The 19,304-nt window shown below is 34.3% G+C and overlaps 1 protein-coding gene across 2 annotated transcripts in view; it reads left to right on the plus strand.

Moving 5' to 3' along the window:
- The first annotated feature begins 11,586 nt into the window (after positions 1–11,586).
- LOC123525153 (nucleolar protein dao-5-like) overlaps positions 11,587–19,304 on the plus strand; it is a 58,911-nt gene continuing 51,193 nt past the window's right edge. The window contains exon 1 of one of the 2 annotated variants that reach the window (XM_053538134.1): positions 11,587–11,752. The gene's annotated coding sequence lies outside the window, so the exon portion shown is untranslated. The remainder of the gene's footprint in view (positions 11,753–19,304) is intronic. The other variant, XM_053538136.1, reaches the window with a different exon arrangement.

Below are 19,304 nucleotides of genomic sequence, written 5' to 3' on the forward strand. Positions count from 1 at the left end.
AGATTTCCCAAAACCTGTCGGGAGAACCCCAACAGTCTTTACCTGACCATATCGCATCAAATGTAATTCTTTGCTCTGGTTTAAACTTGTTAATTTTAAATTTTTTTAAAGCATCGTGTAACAATTCATCAGTCGTCGTCATTTTAATAGTTCTGCCTAATGCTTGTTGAAATGAGTCCTGTGATTGGTTAAAATAAAAATAGATTTGCGAAAATAAAAATAGCAAAATGGGAAATCCAAAATATACAGAAGACGAATGTGAATGGGTCATTCTCAGGTCTTCGTTTAGAAGATCAAGTACTTTAGTCAGATTGCATGTATAGTTTATACGTCGATTGAAAGCTATTACAACGGGGAACACGTGCAAGGCGTGCATTTTGTACTCGCGCTAAAAATAGCGGTTATCAGTAGCCAGTGGCATTACTTTTGATCCCATCCTCGTAGCCACTGACCTTAACTACACAACCACAGTCTAGTCTAGAAGCAGACTAACATACGGATGGACAGTGGACAATGATTATTTTTCAGACGGACTCCCAGTTAATGTTTATCTTAAAATGTTTAAAATACAAAAGTGAAAACGTGTTGTTTCAAAATTTATTAAGATACGAAACTGTTCAGCCATCAATATCTGTTAGGCCACATCAAATTGATAAGTTGTTCATCGGATTGTTTTTCTGAAAAAATTGAGGCGGCGAGCGAAAAAATAATTTAAATATTTTTTTTTGGTTTTTGAGAAAAGCAGGAGCGAGCGAAGAGCGAAGAAATATATTTGTCTTTGTTTGGCTCTCGACTGACTAATAAAAAAAGAATGTATAGCCCTTTTAAATTAAAAAGTAAGTCCTCAAGGATTGAGAAAATCTGACCTGCAGACGCACAACAAAGCGAACTCGTGAAAAAAAAGGTAATAACATTGTCATACAGTACGCTGTAATCAAATAATGCATGCTTTTGAAAATGCTGTTAGAAAATATGTAATAAACAACAATGCATAACCTTACACCGTACTTATCACATACATATGTGACTTGAATATTTACTGCCATGAAAATGTTGCATTTTTAGCTGACTTTACAAAGATTTTGATACATCAAATATTTCTGTGAGTGTTACTAGATCTATTAAAGCTTTTTATTTGAAACTTTGAATAGTTATTTACTGACAAAGTCTACACCAGGAGAAACAATACTCTTAAGTCTGAATCTAGACAGAGTTATGCCCCTTTTTAACATAGAATATTTTAAATTAAGTTTTATATAATGACCAATAGCTCTGTTACTTTCAAAGCTTCTGATTATTATGCCCCTTTTACTGGCAAAGCTCTGATTCAGAAAAGTCGAGCATGATGTCTTATGTACAGCTCTTTTTCTAACTTTAAGCTTTCATAACATATTAAATTTGTTGAAACAAAGTCTCAATTAAGGTCTGAAATCGAGATTAACGTGCATTAACATTAGTCTACTAAATGATTGGAAAATTTGAAAATCGAAACTGTTCTGAAAACAACTCGTAATGTAAATTCCTTACCCCACCAACTTTCGTATGCAAATGCTGATCATTTGGACAGGAAAAACAGAAAACAGATAAGTGACATGCATCAATAAGTATTTACCCTTACCAAAATTATGTAGATTGATGTTATCAAATAAATTAGTATGTTTTTCTTCATCCAGTTTTCAATGAAATAAATCGACTTTTGTAGCAAGTACATGAAGTAATTTGGTAAACATTTGAAGAAAATAGCGTAACTGCATAAAGGGGAAATAACTTTAATGCAACTAAATACAAGTGTTATGATTTATTATAGACGATGTGTGCGTAGTATGTATTTATTTTGATTAAAATCCATTTGAGAACAATCTGGGACTGGAATTATAAGCATTTATACACTTTTACGTCCGTAAAAAGTAGCGCACCAAAAAATTTTGGATTGATTTTTTTCAATGGGGCGAGCGCAAGCCAAAAACAAAAAAAATATATTTTTTTGTGTTTCTGAAAATATACGAGCGGCAAATCCGATGAACAACATTTTAATTTGGTGAGGCCTTATATACAACAAACCCATCTGTAAAGAAAAACAACATAACAAAGCTGCATTCCGTGCATTGCTAAGTTTTCTACAAATCTGAACATGATGATATTAGTGATTAATTAATGTTTTTGACAGAAAAATCATCTATTAATGATGACCTGTGCATTTTGTACCAAACAGTCTAAATTGATGGTCTATAAAGGCAATTGAAAAACTAATGTATGCTCCTCGAAGCATAGCTTTGTCAGTATTGCTTGGCAATAGGTCTTGCACATGTCCTAAAGAGCTGATATAGCATCCCATAAAGTTTCATTGAATTTTGCCAGTTGGTCTAGAGAACTAGCCTGGACACAAAAATTACCGGTGGTATCACCGTATACACTATATAAAATAATAATCATAGGGCCATAACTCCGCTGCAAAAATGGAGCTGGAGAATAAGTATCTTGCACCTGCCCTCTTTGTAATGAAGATTTAAATAGTTACATCGAGTTCCTGTAACCCTTTAGGGGAGCATAATAAATGATTATTTAAAAATCAAATCCTGCTAAAAGAAAGTGCTTTTGAATATACCGGTATACAAAAATGTTTTGGTGATTATTTTTTGGAAATTTTACTAATTTTAATGTAACCACAGCTGAAATTGAGATTAAAAACAACCAACCTGATATCCGATTGGGGCATTAAACATACATATGTATTTAACAAAAAAATGTTCTTTACCTAAGAATTGCACATGTATAATTATGGTGACAACATTTTCACAGTCTTTCAATATAAACTTTCAATAACTTCATAATTAATGAAAAGAAAACAACCTAAAATCAGACACTAACCATAGCAAATACCTTTTCAATAGCAAACAAAACTGTTTAGAAGAAAGAAGAAATAGAAACAAACAGAAACACAAGAACCGTCTGTGAAACAGACAGACAACAATAAAAATTAATTTAAACCTGACTTTTAACATTGACTTTGATCACTACATGAAGAAGATAACTGAACTTATTTTTAGTAACAGTGATATGAAAAGCAATGCCAAACTGCCTTTGACAATATTTCTAGGCAAAGCTTAAAGTGAAACTTCAATAGTTTTCTTTCATCCTCCTATACCATGTTTTGAATTCATCATACACCTTGGAATCCAATCTTACAACGCTTTCGGACACAACGCATAAATTTATAGGATTTAGTTATGTAACCTTTAGAAAATACAGTAGGGGACTGCTCAGGTACAACATGTTGCTAACATCTAGAGAATCACTGAGTTCAAAGAATTCATTTAAATGCTCATCTGGAATCTGAACAAATGGCCCCCAGGCACTGTCAATTACTTCCAGGTCAACACCTTCCTTTTTCTTGGTGTCAACATAGTACTTGACTGCCACATTTTTATAACAAACTGGAGTATGACCTGGTTTTGCTAGATTTGAACCATGTGCATCAATAACAGTGTCCCTTTTTGTGCTTTTTCCTGCATAATATAATCTTCAACATCTTCTTACGTAACATTCTGAGGGAGAATGGTACATCTTCCAAGATCCACTTCTTTTGTCACAGGAGATTGTTCTGTTGTTGTGTCACTAGTACTACTACAAGTGGTTTCACTTTTCCTTTCTTGTTCTGACACTCTTTCCTTTATTTCAGCTCTTTCATTTTGCACAGTTGAACTTGCTTTCTGTGGTGTTAATGATGGTGGAAGTACTTCTTCCTCATCTAAAAAACTGATATAAAGGAAAGTGCTATAAACATTATGCTTTTATGTTTATCACATTAATAACCAACATTTTTGCTTCACGTATATACTGTCAGAAATTAATTTAAGGGACAAAAAGACCCATAACATAGTGTTAGATCTTTGATACAAATGCGTATGTTATTGACTATAAAATTTTATTATTCCCCTTTTTGAGGAATTATTTAACACATAGTTTTTTTCTTTTATTGATTGTAATTTCTAGTTTCACATTTACATTTGATAAGTATCCGTATATTTCAACAGTCGAAACCAAAACACTGTATTTAAAACTGTATCTTGCTTCTGAATTTAATTAATTCCAAATTATTTTGGTTGTGCAACCAAGATAGGGAAAGGGAGGTAATAATAATTTTTTCAACATGGTCATTTAATGGTCATGAACAACCAGCAGGTCAAGTTTGCAGAAGGTAGGCCCAAGCAAGCTCTTGTACTTGGAAAGACAAACTTATTTTACCCAAGGTCACTGACCTTGACCTTTGACTTTCTGGCTTCAAAATCAATAGAAGCAATAAACTGGTCAACACGGCAAACAGCATCAAGTTTGAAGAACAAAAGGCTTAAGCATTCTCTAGTTAGCATGAACACAAGCTTTTTGTACTCAAGGTCACAATGACATTGACTTACTGACCTCAAAGAAATAAATGTCATCTCTGCAAGACCATTATTTCTACTTTTGACAACTACACCAAAGTATTTTGACTTAAAAATTAATAAAATGAAATGGTCCCAATACCAACTGACAGACAAGTGCAAAGCAATATATCCCCTCTTCTCTAAAGAGGCGCAATAAAGGATTAACCTTTGTAATGATTCAGTCTACTATATCAAAAACTTACCAGCAATCAACCAAATCCACCACTAAGTAGAGTCTAGTTGCCCCTACATAGTTGTAGTTCTTCACATAGTTTTCTAGTGTGAAGTGTTCTTCCAGTATTTTCTTATTCGCATTGTCCACTAAAAACATTTTGTCCTGTCTCTTTAAGCTGAATGAATTACAGATTGCTTCGATGCATGTAATGTAGGTTGAGTGCCTATCAAGATTAATCTTTTTCATTCCCCCAAATTTCTCTTGGAGTTTCAGAGTTCCAGCTTGTTTGATACCAATATGCACAACAAGTTCCCGCTTCACCTGAAATAAGTATAAACAGGAGATCTGATGTACTGTGGTTATACAAAATTCATACAACAAACTATTTCAACAAACCGAATTTAGTTGTGCTGTTTGATGCTCCGGGTACCCTAGGAAAAACCTTTAAATTTGTAACATATGTAAATCGTCAATAGTGCAAAAATACCATGTTTATAATTATAAAGGCTTCAACTATTACAACCATTCGCTATGTTTATTTATACCTTCTTTAAGGGATTGTCATTTGTGCTGGTTCCATGTTTTTCCTGCAGTCTCATCAGTCTTTTCTTAACATCTGTCAACATGTCCTGAAATAAAGTACATAAATCTGAAAATAATATGCTAACACATGACGTATAAGTCTTGAAAAGGCTTTGACACATCTTAGCAAGTTTTAATTTTGAAATATTTTTAGCAGTCCCAGCAGTATACTGGGTCTTCGAACAAAATTCAGGTCAAGCCAGTGATCACTGCTTATGCCTATAGTAATTAATATAGGCCATTCCACGAGAAAACCTGTATAATATGCAAACAAGAGGGTCATGATGACCCTGAATCGCTCACCTGAGTAATATGAGCCATATGTAAAAAGGGCAAACTGATGTTAAAATATTAGAAAGTCGGTCAGAAGGTCATATTCATGGTCAATGAAAGTCAGTTTTACAATCGGTGTGCAAAACTGTTCGTGTCATCCAAATTTGAAGGCTGTATCTTAAAAAACAAGAAAGTAGGTCAAGGTCACGGTCAGGTGACCCTCACTTGAAGTCATCAGGTAATTATAATTAAACAGTCTAGGAAATATGATCTGATAATTTTTGAGGTATTTATTCCTATATAACTCATATAACAAGTGACCCCCAGGACGGTGCCTCTTTTCACCCCTGGGGAATAATTTGAACATTCTTGTTAGACATCCACTAGGCAATGCTACATACCAAATATCAAAGGCCTAGGCCTTGAACTTTCAGACAAGAAGATGATTTTTTTCTCTATATAAGTCTGTTAAATTTGGGACCACAAGGGCAGGGCCTCTTTTCACCCCAGGGACATAATTTGAACATTCTTGTTAGACATCCACTAGGCAATGCTACATACCAAATATCAAAGGCCTAGGCCTTGAACTTTCAGACAAAAAGATGTTGTTTTTTTCTCTATATAAGTCTATGTTAAATTTGGGACCCCAAGGGCAGGGCCTCTTTTCACCGCAGGGGCATAATTTGAATGATTTTGGTAGAGGACCTCAAGGTAATGCTACATACTAAATATCAAAGGCCTAGGTCTTGTGGTTTTACACAATAAGACTTTTAAAGTTTTAACAAATGGCAACAAGCAAGAAGCAAGTAGCAACTAGGAAGAAGCAAGTAGCAACTAGCAAGAGGCAAGTAGCAACTAACAAATGGCAACTAGCAAGAGGCAAATAGCAGCTAACAAATGGCAACTAGCAGGAGGCAAGTAGCAAATGGCCAGTAGCATGCCTAGAATAAGTATCCCCGCTTGCATATTGAAGGGCAGAATCTCGAGATTTGAACCTGCAAGCAACGGGTTCACTTCCCATTGTGAAATAAATTCTCCAGAAAATTACACAAATTATCTATGACTATTTCATGTCTGTATTTAGTTACAAAATGAGTCCGAACCCAAGTCTGGTAATATTTTTGTCGCGGGTTCGATACTCGTGTTTGTGATATAAAATGCAGTATAACAAAACCTGGGATGGTGTGACCAGGTCTATTATATTGCTCGATCAGTGTATGATATCTGTGGTATCAGTCTAAACACAAATCAGGATATTGCAAAAATATGAGACTGCATAAAACTTTCAAAATTTGAAATTGCCTGATGTATTATAATTCTTTGAATATACATATACTTCAATAAACAGCCTAAATAGACTTCAGTTATCTTGCCAAAAGTATGTGGAAGTCCGAAGACAAAAATCTATTTGGGGAAGAAATGCAACAATGCGCATAACAAATGGTACTTGAGCTGAAACAGGTGTCAAGTAAACATTTATATGTTTAATGCTTGAAATGCCCTTTTTCCTCAGTCAGGAATGTTTCCCATTTTACTTATGAAATATCCTATTTGTGTATCAGTTGATACACCAATCTGTGATTGGTTGATACACAAATCGGGCAATATAATAAACCTGGCCTGGTGACTGTCTCATAAATAGACTATACAGCAGTATGATAACCTTAGGACGGCCAGCACATATTCGTGCAACTCGCCAGGTATATGTATGTTTTTGATAACACAGAAAATGACGTCACTCGACCTTCAGCTATTTCCGGAAGTAAATAAAATGAATGTAGAAATGCTAAACATGAAAACGAAAGCCGCATTTTGATTCGTAGATAGTAAGGGGTCACGCGCAGGGGTCACCCCGTCTAAATGTATGCGCGTGGACTTCTTCTTCTTTTTTTTTTTTTTTGCTATTGGGGAGCCAATTTTCAGCACTTTATTACGAATTGAAATTACCTGGGATTTAGTACAGCATGTCAGCTTTTAATCTATGAAAAAGTATTTGAGCTCTGGATAAACACAAATCCCACAGGGGTCCGTAACGGACCAAGGGTACATTGATAATTTTGGAACTTCATCAAATCGCTCAAAACGTCATTTTTGATGTTGTCTGAGAGTGTCAGTATGTGCCTCAGATGTAAGATATAACCGTATTTGAGAGCTGCAGACCTAGACATTTCAGAAATATTTTCAAAATAAGTTTCGTGTAATAAATGTTGTTTCTACGGAAGCGTGAAAGGGCCATCAGACGCTAATACGTTTTAGTACGTTAAGGCTGCGGAAAGGATATCAAGCTTCCGCAATGTAAGAAAAATCAAAAGGAAGTGTCACTGGAATTATAATGTCACATAGACGAATGATGTGTCATTATCGGAATTTTACATTTAGTATATATGTTGAAGTTTTTGTTACTGTATTATTGGTCCCTGTATCCACTGTAGCAAAAGCAGAAGTTTATTTGAGAACATTCTCTTATCGAATACTTATTCTTTCTGCAACCGGGGGGCAGAATGCAGTAATAAAGTGCTGAATAGGCAAGTAGCAACTAATCATCTATAGACGTGGTGCAGTGTAGACAAATTTATACAGTACAGCTTGTCATTCTGCCCCCATCAATCTTCCAGAATACAAATGTACCACCCTTTAGAATTACCTCCCTTTCTCTACAAATCCAAGACATTGAATTACATGATTTTGAATATATTTAAAACACTGATAGGTGCAGTGGTCAGGGTTTGTAGAGGTTATACGGAATGAACTACGTAAGTATTCATTATTTCATTCCGTATGCGGGTGCTATTAAGGAACATTGCCCACAAGCTTCACCTACAAGCCTAAACTCTAACAAGACTATTTCAATGCTTGTCGATAAAACAAAACTTTTGTTAGTAACACATAACTGCTTTCCTTGGTAGAGATGTTGATAATAAAGAAGTAGTTTAAGTTTCAGGTGAATACCTTTTGATAGTTTTCATGATATTGAACTTTAAAGGGGATTGCTCTCTTTATAATAGGAGGGAATGTTGATAGTAAATAAGTATGTCATGTTTCAACTCAATACCTTCTATTGTATTCAAGATATTGGACTTCAAAAAAAACAAACTTTAACCAAAATTAAAAGTTAAAAATGGGGCATAAATCTGTTAAAAATTAAAATAGTTATGTGGATTGCTTTCCTTGATGGAGCTTTTGCAATTAAAGGAGTATGTCAAGTTTCAACTCTTTACGGTTTACCTTTGATAGTATTCAAGATATCTGACTTTATAATAAAGAATTAATCAATATTCTAAGTTAAAAAGGGCAGTACTTCAGCTAAAATGCTTGATAGACTTGACTTCTCCTCTTAACAAATTGAGGTCATGTTGGTAAACAAACATGTAAAATATCAAAGCAATATCTCAATGGACTTTGAAAATATTTTGGGTGGTACGCAAACTTTAACATTATAATAAGCATTTTCTAAGTCGAAAAGGGGCCATAATTCAGTCAAAAATGCTTGATAGAGTTGCCTACTCCTGTTTACATATTGGGGTCATGATGGTAAACAAGTATGCAAAATATCAAAGCAATATCTCAATGGGCTTTAAGAATATTTGGGGTGATACGAAAACTTTAAACATTGTTGTGACGCTCACGCACACGCTCACGCCGACGCCAGTAGGATAGCTCCTATATTATATATTCATATAATAGTCGAGCTAAAACGTTTTGCATAAATTACATGTTTCGGGACCAGCCGCGGCGATTCGCCTAATTCAACCTTGCCAGATCCAACTCCATGCCCGGGGCAGAAAATAAATTCAATTTTGATTGCATTCCCGCATTCACAAAATTTATTATCATATATTCCACAATTAAAACAAAATTTGTCAGTTAAATTAATCAGATAACCGCATTGGCGACATGGTTTTTTCATCTTGACTCGATGCCGGTCCGCGCGTTTTCTGACGGTGGTTTGAAATAATCACACGTTATGATGAACTCTGAACGGTGCGCATGTGAAATTTGGAAAGTGGCAACTAGCAAGTGACATGTCGTGACCGGCATTCCATATAAATCACTGAACATACAATTTTGAAATTTAGTGTACGCTTTAAACAATATATTGTTTATGAAGTTTTCACAACTTCAAAAAATCAAATTATGCTATCATATAAATTCGCTCAATTTTTTACATCAACCCCTTGAAAAGTCACAAAAATACACAAAAACCTCTAGAATTTAAAAACTAGCGAAAAACATTATCGAAGGAAGAAAATGACAACAAAAACAAAATAATGGCGGTGTATAAAAGAACATGTAATGTGTGTGAAATTTAAACATTGCCTAGTAGAAAATCGAAATCTACACTTCCTAGTAAAAAATCGAATTTACACTTCCTTATTTCTATAAATTGTATATATTCATTTTCTATAAACGCATCTTTCATGTGTATTTTTGTTTTTAAAAACGGGCTTTGGTAGTAAAATTATATTATTGCGTAATTTAATACTATTGAAATTTCGATATGTTTATACTGATAGACCGATCTAACTGTCCCCTATATTTAAGAAATGTACTTTCAATAATTTTTAAACTATTTGCAAAATAGCAAATGGCGGGTTAGCTCTTTGGTCCAATATATGATATAAACTATTTTTGCAAATATAAAACGGACATACGTACATGCAAAATTGCACACTAGTATTAAGCTATGTATTATTATATATGCATACATCTCACTAGTTCAAAGTTACGAGTAAAAGTAAAACGACAAAGGGCACTGCAGAACTAACAAAAGCTCAGAAATAATTCAACAATGAGATAAATGCAATTAAACAGAAACAAGAACAATAATAGCAGACTCGGTTTGATCGGGTCTGTTCGTGAGAGGTAATGAAATGTACAACACCCCACACGCCCCCTAGCACCGTCTTAAGGAACTCTATTACACATGTATTGAATGGACTTTATGTTGATAGTTCTGTATTTGAAATGTGGATAATTTACACTGTATCTTATAGTTTTTTTATCATGCAACTGCTATGCAAAGTACCTGATATCACTTGCCTGATATTTTATTTTGTTATCAGGTCATTGACCTGATATCAAAATTAAGCTCCTCCCATATTGACGGACTAGGTTTTACATCAGTTTCCTTCCAGATTGAATTTTATTACAGAATCCAGTTTCGATGTTGCACACCTTTTTTTCTAAATAGATTCTGTAATCTCAACAAATTTCCTTGAATGCTTGTCTCTAATTCTATCACACAGACAATAGCACTGAATGACGTCATTGTGAAACGTTCATCATGACATCACAATGTTTACCTGGATCGATTCTTGGAAAGGTTTACAATACACTGGACAATGTATACTTATTCTTGATTTATGCCTAGCTTAAGGCATGGACATTTTATTAATTATTAGCAAAAGTTTTTGTGTTAATTATCATTCTTGGATCAGTTAATTATAATACATGGATCGATTCTTGGAAAGGTTTACAATACACTGGACAATGTATACTTCTTATTCTTGCATACCAGACGGGGATTTCCGGTATTTTTACCGGTGCTGGAAAAATCCATCTTACACCCCGGGGTGTAAGATGACTCTCGTGCTTTAAATGACGTATTACGAACTACATATATGTAGAAGATTTATGTAGTTATTTATATTTTATTTCGAAAAACGGAATAAAAATCCAATACCTTCACAGTTCCTCTTTGTTCCTGATAGCATATTTCTCGATTCAAAACACGTTATTTTATCAAAAATTCATAATGTTACGCTGGAACTGATAAAACAAAACCGGAACTAAACATTGTTATTTGTCTTTGAAACGTCATGACGTCTTTCCTGTTTACGGACGTTGATTTCCCGCGCTTTGTTTAAATACGCTGCTATAAGAAATAGTTCTAAAAAGAAAGCCGTTCGACTGATTTTATTTTTATTATTATATCTTGATATCGGTATGCAAGAAAAAGATTCTGTCACTGGTTATAGGTGCAGATGGGAATATCCGGCTCTCGGGTAACTGTTTAGGCGGTAACTCGGTAGGAACCTCGTTACCGCCTAAACAGTTACCCTCGAGGCCGGAAATTCCCATCTGCACCTATAACCAGTGAAAGAATCTTATATTCTTGAATCAGTTAATTTTAATTCTTGGATCAGTGTAAATTTAGTGATTTTAAAAAAAAAGTCTGGAACTGGAAGTGAAATTTTCAGCGCTTTGGACATGTAGTTGTCTGAGTCAAATGTTGTATAATATGGAAATAAAGCATGTTCTGGTTTATTCAAGAGGATGATTTTTGATTTTTATGCAGGTAAGAAATTATTTCATTCTTATTTTTTTACAAGAATATCAGAAAGTCAAAAACATTGTCGGAGTTGAATTCAATATGGCTGCCGTATTGTTTCGTTCAGATGTTTCAGGCGCGGATGAATTTTCAAATCCGTAAAATATAAATTTAGTTTTTTGCTTCAGAAGACATTTTTTACGAAATAAGAGATAAAGACATATGTTTTTCTAGGCAGTTTGTATGAGTTTCATGATAAATAGAATAACAAGCTACTGTCTTTTGATATCAGTGTTATCAGGTCTCGGCTGATATGGGCGGAAGGGGTTCGGTTCCCTCACCCCTTCCAGCCCATATCAGCCTCGACCTGATAACATTGATATCAAAAGACAGTAGCCTGTTATTCTCTATATATCATACATACAGACCTGTTTACAAAAATAAATAATTTACTACATTTTGAGTTTTAATATCTCAAGTTGTTGATTTTAACGTGCCCGTCTGATAAGAGATACAGTTTTAATATCTTTGAAAACAAAATCGCACATTTTTATCAGGTGAGGACTTCCTATTTGACGTTCGTAACAAAATAATTCGACAGATAATCAAGCACAGGCAAATTTATCGTTGTGTCAGTTATTTTCGTCACTAAATGATCCTGTGTTATAGCTACATTTGTTCACCTCGTCTTTCTTTCACGCATTTGCAGTTGCAAAATATATGATGATAAAACGTTTTCAAAAAGTTTAAATCATTTTTACGTAAGGAAAAAGAGCCAAAATTAGTGATAATGATCATCTGAAACCCTAAATTTACTTGGAAAAAAAAATTATCAAAAGATTATAAAGTCTGTGTAACCGAGTCGTCTGCTTTAATATTCCCGTCGCACTCTGGGAACTCCTGACATTTCCGAGTCGGCCCGTGTCTTCGTTTCATTAGCTCACCTGAGCACGAAGTGCTCATGGTGAGGTATTGTGATCACGATGTGTCCGTCGTCTGTCCGTCCGTACGTCAGTCCGTCGTCCGTCGTTAACATTTGTGTTTAAACGACATCTCCTCCAAAACCACTGAATGGATGTTGATGAAACTTGGCCAAGATGTTCCTTGGTCGTCCTCTACCAAATTTTTTCAAACGGTTCTGCTTGGTTGCACATAGGGGCTGCCAGAGCTAAAAATAGAAAAAACTTCAGATCTCCTCATAAACCGATGGTCCGATTTTTTAAATAATTTTACACAAATGGTCCTTATGCTACCCTCTACCAAGATTGTTCAAATTATACCGATTCTTCAAAAAACATGGCCGCCAGAGGGCGAGGTCACTTTTCCGTATATGTATATAGTGGAAACTTTAAAAATCTTCTTGTGTGGAACTGCTAGCCCGATTTTAGAATTATTTTACACAAATGGTCCTTGTGGGACCCTCTATCAAGATTGTTAAAATTATTGTGATTCGTCAAAAAACATGGCCGCCAAAGGGCGTGGTCACTTTTCCCTATAGGGTAAAATGGGGTAACTGGGACACTTAAAGAAACACTGTTGAGTAATATTTTAGAAAGACAAAATATAAACTTGATTTATTGATATTTCAGTATGGGCAACCTATGTAATATATGACGTATATAAACTTTTACAAATACCTGATAACCTGTGATTAACTATAAATTAATTAAAAATTGGTCAAGTGTCCCAAGTTACCCCACCCAGTTGGGGTAACTTGGGACATTTTAGTTTTATTAGAATATATGTATATTACAGTCGCATTTATGACAAATGAAACCATTCATGTCCACAGATCAAAAAAGAATTCTAAACTGAAAATATAGCTCAGTATTAATTACAATTTATGACTGTTTTGTAAAACAAGGATGCATAAAGAAATCAATATGTCCATTTTTTGCCTAAATTATGTCATTATTTGTTTCAATATATGCTTATTATATAAATCGTTTAAAATAAAAAAATGTTATAAGTGTAAATAACTATGTATGAATTAAACATAAACTTGACATAATCCATTATGTACTTATATATGTGATTTTTACACTTGAAACTGTACCAAGATTGTTCAAATTATTTTGATTCGTCAAAAAACATGGCTGCCAGAGGGCGTGGTCACTTTTCCGTATATGTATATAGTGGAAACTTTAAAAATCTTCTTGTGTGAAACTGCTAGCCCGATTTTAGAATTATTTTACACAAATGATCCTTGTGGGACCCTCTATCACGATTGTTAAAATTATTTTGATTCGTCAAAAAACATGGCCGCCAAAGAGCGTGGTCACTTTTCCCCTATATGTATATAGTTGAAACTTTAAAGATCTTCTTGTGTGAAACTGCTGGCCCGATTTTAAAATAATTTTACACAAATGGTCCTTATGTCACCCTCTACCAAGATTGTTCAAATTATTTTAATTCGTCAAAAAACGTGGCCGCCAGAGGAGGGCGTGGTCATTTTTCCCTTTATGTATATAATGGAAACTTTAAAAATCTTTTTGGTGTGAAAGTGCTGGCCCGATTTTAAAATAATTTTGCACAAATGGTTCTTGTGTAATCCTCTACCAAGACTGTTCAAATTATACCGATTCGTCAAAAAACATGGCTGCCAGGGGGTGTGGTCACTTTTCTTCTCTGAATCAATGATAGCTAGAGACTTGATATTTGGCTTGTGATATCAGATTTGTTATGTCTACCATAATTGTTCAAACAAGATTTAGCTTACCAAAAGGTTCCTTCTAGCGCACATTAAATATTCTTTTTAGGGGATCTTTAATAAAATAATCATGAACTATGTTTTTTTGCTAGTTTACGTGCATTCTTGTCTATTTATTTTAAGAATACTTAAAGTTATTTCACACAAACATTTATTTAACTTAAAATAATAAACAAACACCTTTAGATGAGCGATCCTACCTAAATATTATTAGCGGACAATAAATACCATCACTCTGTCAAAATTTGGGGAACCAATGTCGACACCTGTCCTAGTGGCACAGATCAGAATTTGGTCGTATGTTTGTCTAATTTTAATTAGCAACACAATGGAAGAAAAGTTCTGCCATATGCCAGTAACTGCATTGCATGAATGGATACTTACAGCTCCAGAACGACTGAACCAGGAGAAAAAGGGCTTTTATATAAGTCGGCACCAAGAAACTGATGGATTTGAAAAAAGTGCGTACAAAAAGTTCACAACTTGACAATTACAAAACAATTAATCAAAAGGTATGAAATTACCAAGTTCGAAATATTTATAGCTCAGTAAAGTGAAGAAATGTATTATACAGTTCAAGATAAAAACAAGGGAAGTAATATTCATTTAGTTAATCTCGATTCTACAATATGACATGTAAGATTTAGGAGTTAGATAGTTTAAACTAAATTATTGTTTTTGTAGGTCTGTTTATTACGTAGTTGTATTTCACTAAAGATTGACTTAAAGATGCGTAAAAACACATTGGCAAAGAGGCTATTTGTAATGAATATGCATGAGTACAAAAATGGCGGCGCCTACTGGAATTCGGATGCCTTTGATGATACCCTTGTATCAATTACCTGCTCAGTCAAGTGTGACATGTTCACCATAAGTGTTCCTTCTCATGAGAAGGAACAATTATTGCCCTAGGTTCAAAAGTGTGTATGACATGTATATAATATAGGCTAACATAGAAGAAACCTAACTCTGTACTTATACAAACACATTTGAAGCCTTGTACACAGGTGAGCGCTTTAGGGTCAATGACCTCCTTGTTGTAATAGTGATTGTATAAAATGTGTAAGCGAAATCATGAAAAATATATTTTTATTTAGGAAAATAATTTTTCTTTGTAACATCACCGTCCTTTTCTGTGTCGAATCGCCGTAAAATCCAGTTCAGTCACTCACTTGAAACATCACCGAAGCAAAAACGATTAATTCTCCTTTTTTTTGTATTTTGCGCAATATACGAAGAAAAATGACTCAGAATTTATCCAAATTGATAGTTACTATTACTTTTATGGAAAACAAGGGTGGTGATTTTTAAAAGTTAAATGGGTAAGTAAAAAGATAAATTTATAATTTCTATAATCGTATCATCATTTAGAGGAAAGATTTTAACATATTTTGCCGCCGTAGCAAAATCGGTATCTTAAACCGTTTAAAAGATTTAACAAGTAAATCGTATTTATCCTTTTTTATTTCATGTGTCCAAAAATCGATAATATCGATTTTGGAAAATTTGACTTTATTCAATTTATGCGCTATTCGGCAGCGTTTTAATACAAGACAAAGGTAAAATAATAAAGTAATATAATCCTATAGTCTAGTAGAACACTAATGTGTTTACTTTACAAGCTTTGATTGATTAAGAAAAACAAGTTTCATTCAGTCAGAAGAGTAATGCTAAACTTCATATCAATATGACATGTAACACATGTAAATTTATATAAAATGAACGATTCTTTTAATATTTTCATATGGTTTGAAAAGAGATAAATTAATAGCTAAGTTAAACATATTGTCATAACCGCCGTATAGACTGAATGCATGTTTTTAGTTTATTTATTTAAATTATTTTGATAACTTATTTAAACATATTTTCATAATATTAATTAGTTTCACTAAACTGTAACTGGTATCTTTACAAGTTTTGAGCAATTCCAAGTGATTGTCTATCAGGTTTTTGTCAAGTATTTGTATTCACTTAGCGCTTAATACTTGTGGTGTTTTGAAAATTTGACTTCCCTTTCCAGATTGCCCAACCAAGGTGTTATTCAGATAAACATACTTTGCCTAAAGAATGATACAAATAGAAGACCTATCGTATTATAATTTGTTAAAGTTTTGCATCAACAATTACATATTTAGGTGAGATTCATTAGAAAAGCAAGTTTAAAGTTTTTTATAACCTCCCTTGATTGCACAGCCAAAATAGAATTAAAACTAAATGAATTTGAATCTAACAGCTTTTAACTTGTCTTTTGGTTTAGATTGCTGAAATATCCCTATATCTTGCAAATGTAAAACTAGAAATTGTATTCACATAGAAATACTCTCTAAATATTTTCACATTGAACAGCTTTTCATACAGTCTTTAAAAGTCCTGAAAATGGATGCTAAATGTCCTGAAAAAAGGTCAGATCGCCCTGGAAAGTACTTGATTTTATTCATTACCCTTCAAATTGCTAAAATAAAGGCTTAAAATGATTTTAAAAGTCGTTAAATTCAGTGAATTTTTGTAATATTTATTTAATGCTTGAAGAAACGATAAAACTAAAACAAGATCCTAATGGAATCAAGGTGAATCAGGTGTTGTTATATTTTCTGGTCCTTTGGGATCATGGAGTCCATTCAACATATGTGTAATAGAGTTCCGCTTAAGCCTATGCTAGGGGGCGTGAGAGGTGTTGCACGTTTCTTTACCTCTAATGAACAGACTCAATCAAAACGAGTCTGTATTATTCTTCTTGGTTGCATTCTTTGCTTCCAATGGATCTTTTTACAGATTTTATTAATTGCACCCTGGTCAAACTAACAAAGAGGCTAATACGCATTCATATCGGTGTGCAGAGCATAAATCATGTAAAAACTCAACATTGCAAACATGGATGAGACTGGAGTAAAATCACACAGAAAAAAGTAAGACATGTTGGAAACGTTTCGTCGGCCGAGGAAAAAAAATAAATTTAGAATCTTCTGTTCCGTCCGATTATAGATCCTTGAAAACACCTCAAAAGTAGGCCTGAAATTTAAGGAAAAAACCTTTTAAAAGTCAAGAATGTTTTGCTCGGTTGGTCTGTATGAACTCTGTTAAAGGGAGGTAATTAAAAATGATATAGAATTAATATAACATGAAGTTGCAATAGGGATCTAAGACTATGTAATGGGCCTTTTCGTTCATCAAATGAATCTCTTAACAGAATATATGAAAAGTGAAAAATGTCATATCATATCTTTAATATCATACCTTAAATATGATTGACCATCTTTAAGAATTAGTATGAAGGACGTGATAATCCTTAATGAACAATGCAAATTGTAAGATTACACAGCCATGTTACGTGGTACCAATAAAATCTGTAAAAAGATCCCCTGGAAGCATAGAATGCAACAAAAAAGAATAATAGCAGACTCGGTTTGATCGAGTCTGTTCATGAGAAGTAATGAAATGTGCAACACCTCTCGCACCGGCTTAAGCGGAAGTCTATTACACATGTTTTGAATGGACTCCATGATCCCAAAAACATTGAATCAAAGTACGGGGAGACTTGTTACAAATCTACCGAGGCAGTGTTTTAGTTAGCTCGGTTTCATCCCCGCTTTGTAACCATACATAACTCGATGAACACTGAGAGCGAATTTCGCAATCGACCTCAAAATAACATTGTAGTGGTTTGTGAGGGTACCCAAGTCTGAACGTTGACCGACACGCGTAATACTTCTGTTGTTCAGACACACGCATGCAGGGACACATAAGTACCTCCATAGTTTATACTATATCTGTGCATGCGTTCGTGCGTGCATGCATGAATTCGTTTATTCAGTGCAAAGTAACATTATGCACTTACAGAATGGCTCGCCGGTCAATAGCAAAACAAAGGACCGAAGGCTTTTAGTTTTAAGCCATTCAATAAAGGATTTATCATATCACACCAGACACAAAAACATTTTTTTTTGGTGGTGGGGGGGGGGGGGCATTTTTTTTTTTTGCTTTCGCCGGCAAACGTGTGTTGGACTATTGACTTGTCGTCAGCACAGTCTGGACCGCTGAATTATTTCATTCATGTAGGAAATATTGTTTACCAAGCACCTACTGGCAAGAGAGCGGAAAAAATATTAATACCCAACCCCTATGTATAAGATAGAGCCACGGTAGAAAACGGAAAACATAGGGATGGGATATGACATATACACAATACCATACTTCAATATATTTTTCTTGTCTGGTACCAGTTGTCATACCGACAAATTCTAGGTCAAGATGAGCGACCTTTTGGCTGGCCCATGTACCTGAAAGTACTTCATACGTGAGCAGAGACCTTGATAAAACCGTAGGTTTCCGTTTGCTTGCTGGATACTGGTTGCGTCCTGATATGAAACCTGCATTTAAGGGGTTAAACCAAAAAAGAAAGGATAACGAAATTTAAAAACAGAATTTCAGTTATTCTCCCATGTAAACAAAACAAAAATGTATATAGATTTACGCGTGTCTGCATCTTGAACAAAGACTGGGAACAAATTAACTGACTTATCCGACTGATATCAAATGAGGTAGTTTCAGTACTGACTTATAGATTCGATATTTTCTGGTCCTTTGTTATCACGGAGAGCCGGTTCTAGGGGAGCGTAAGGGGTGTTGCACAGTACAGTTGCTCTCATGAACGGACTTGGTCAAACCTTGTCTTCTCGATTATTCTTTATCAAACAAGTTGAATAAAATTATACGATTCGGAGCTCTTCGATTTCCACACACTTAACAGCTCTATGTATTATATATCCAGATGGTATCAAACTCCTTAACGTCAATCCTTTCCTCAGACGAATGTACATGGGAATATAAATTAAAGCTGTCTCAGAACGCTATAGGACAATATTGATATAT

The sequence above is a fragment of the Mercenaria mercenaria genome, chromosome 3, assembly GCF_021730395.1.
Source record: "Mercenaria mercenaria strain notata chromosome 3, MADL_Memer_1, whole genome shotgun sequence".
NCBI lineage: Eukaryota > Metazoa > Mollusca > Bivalvia > Venerida > Veneridae > Mercenaria > Mercenaria mercenaria.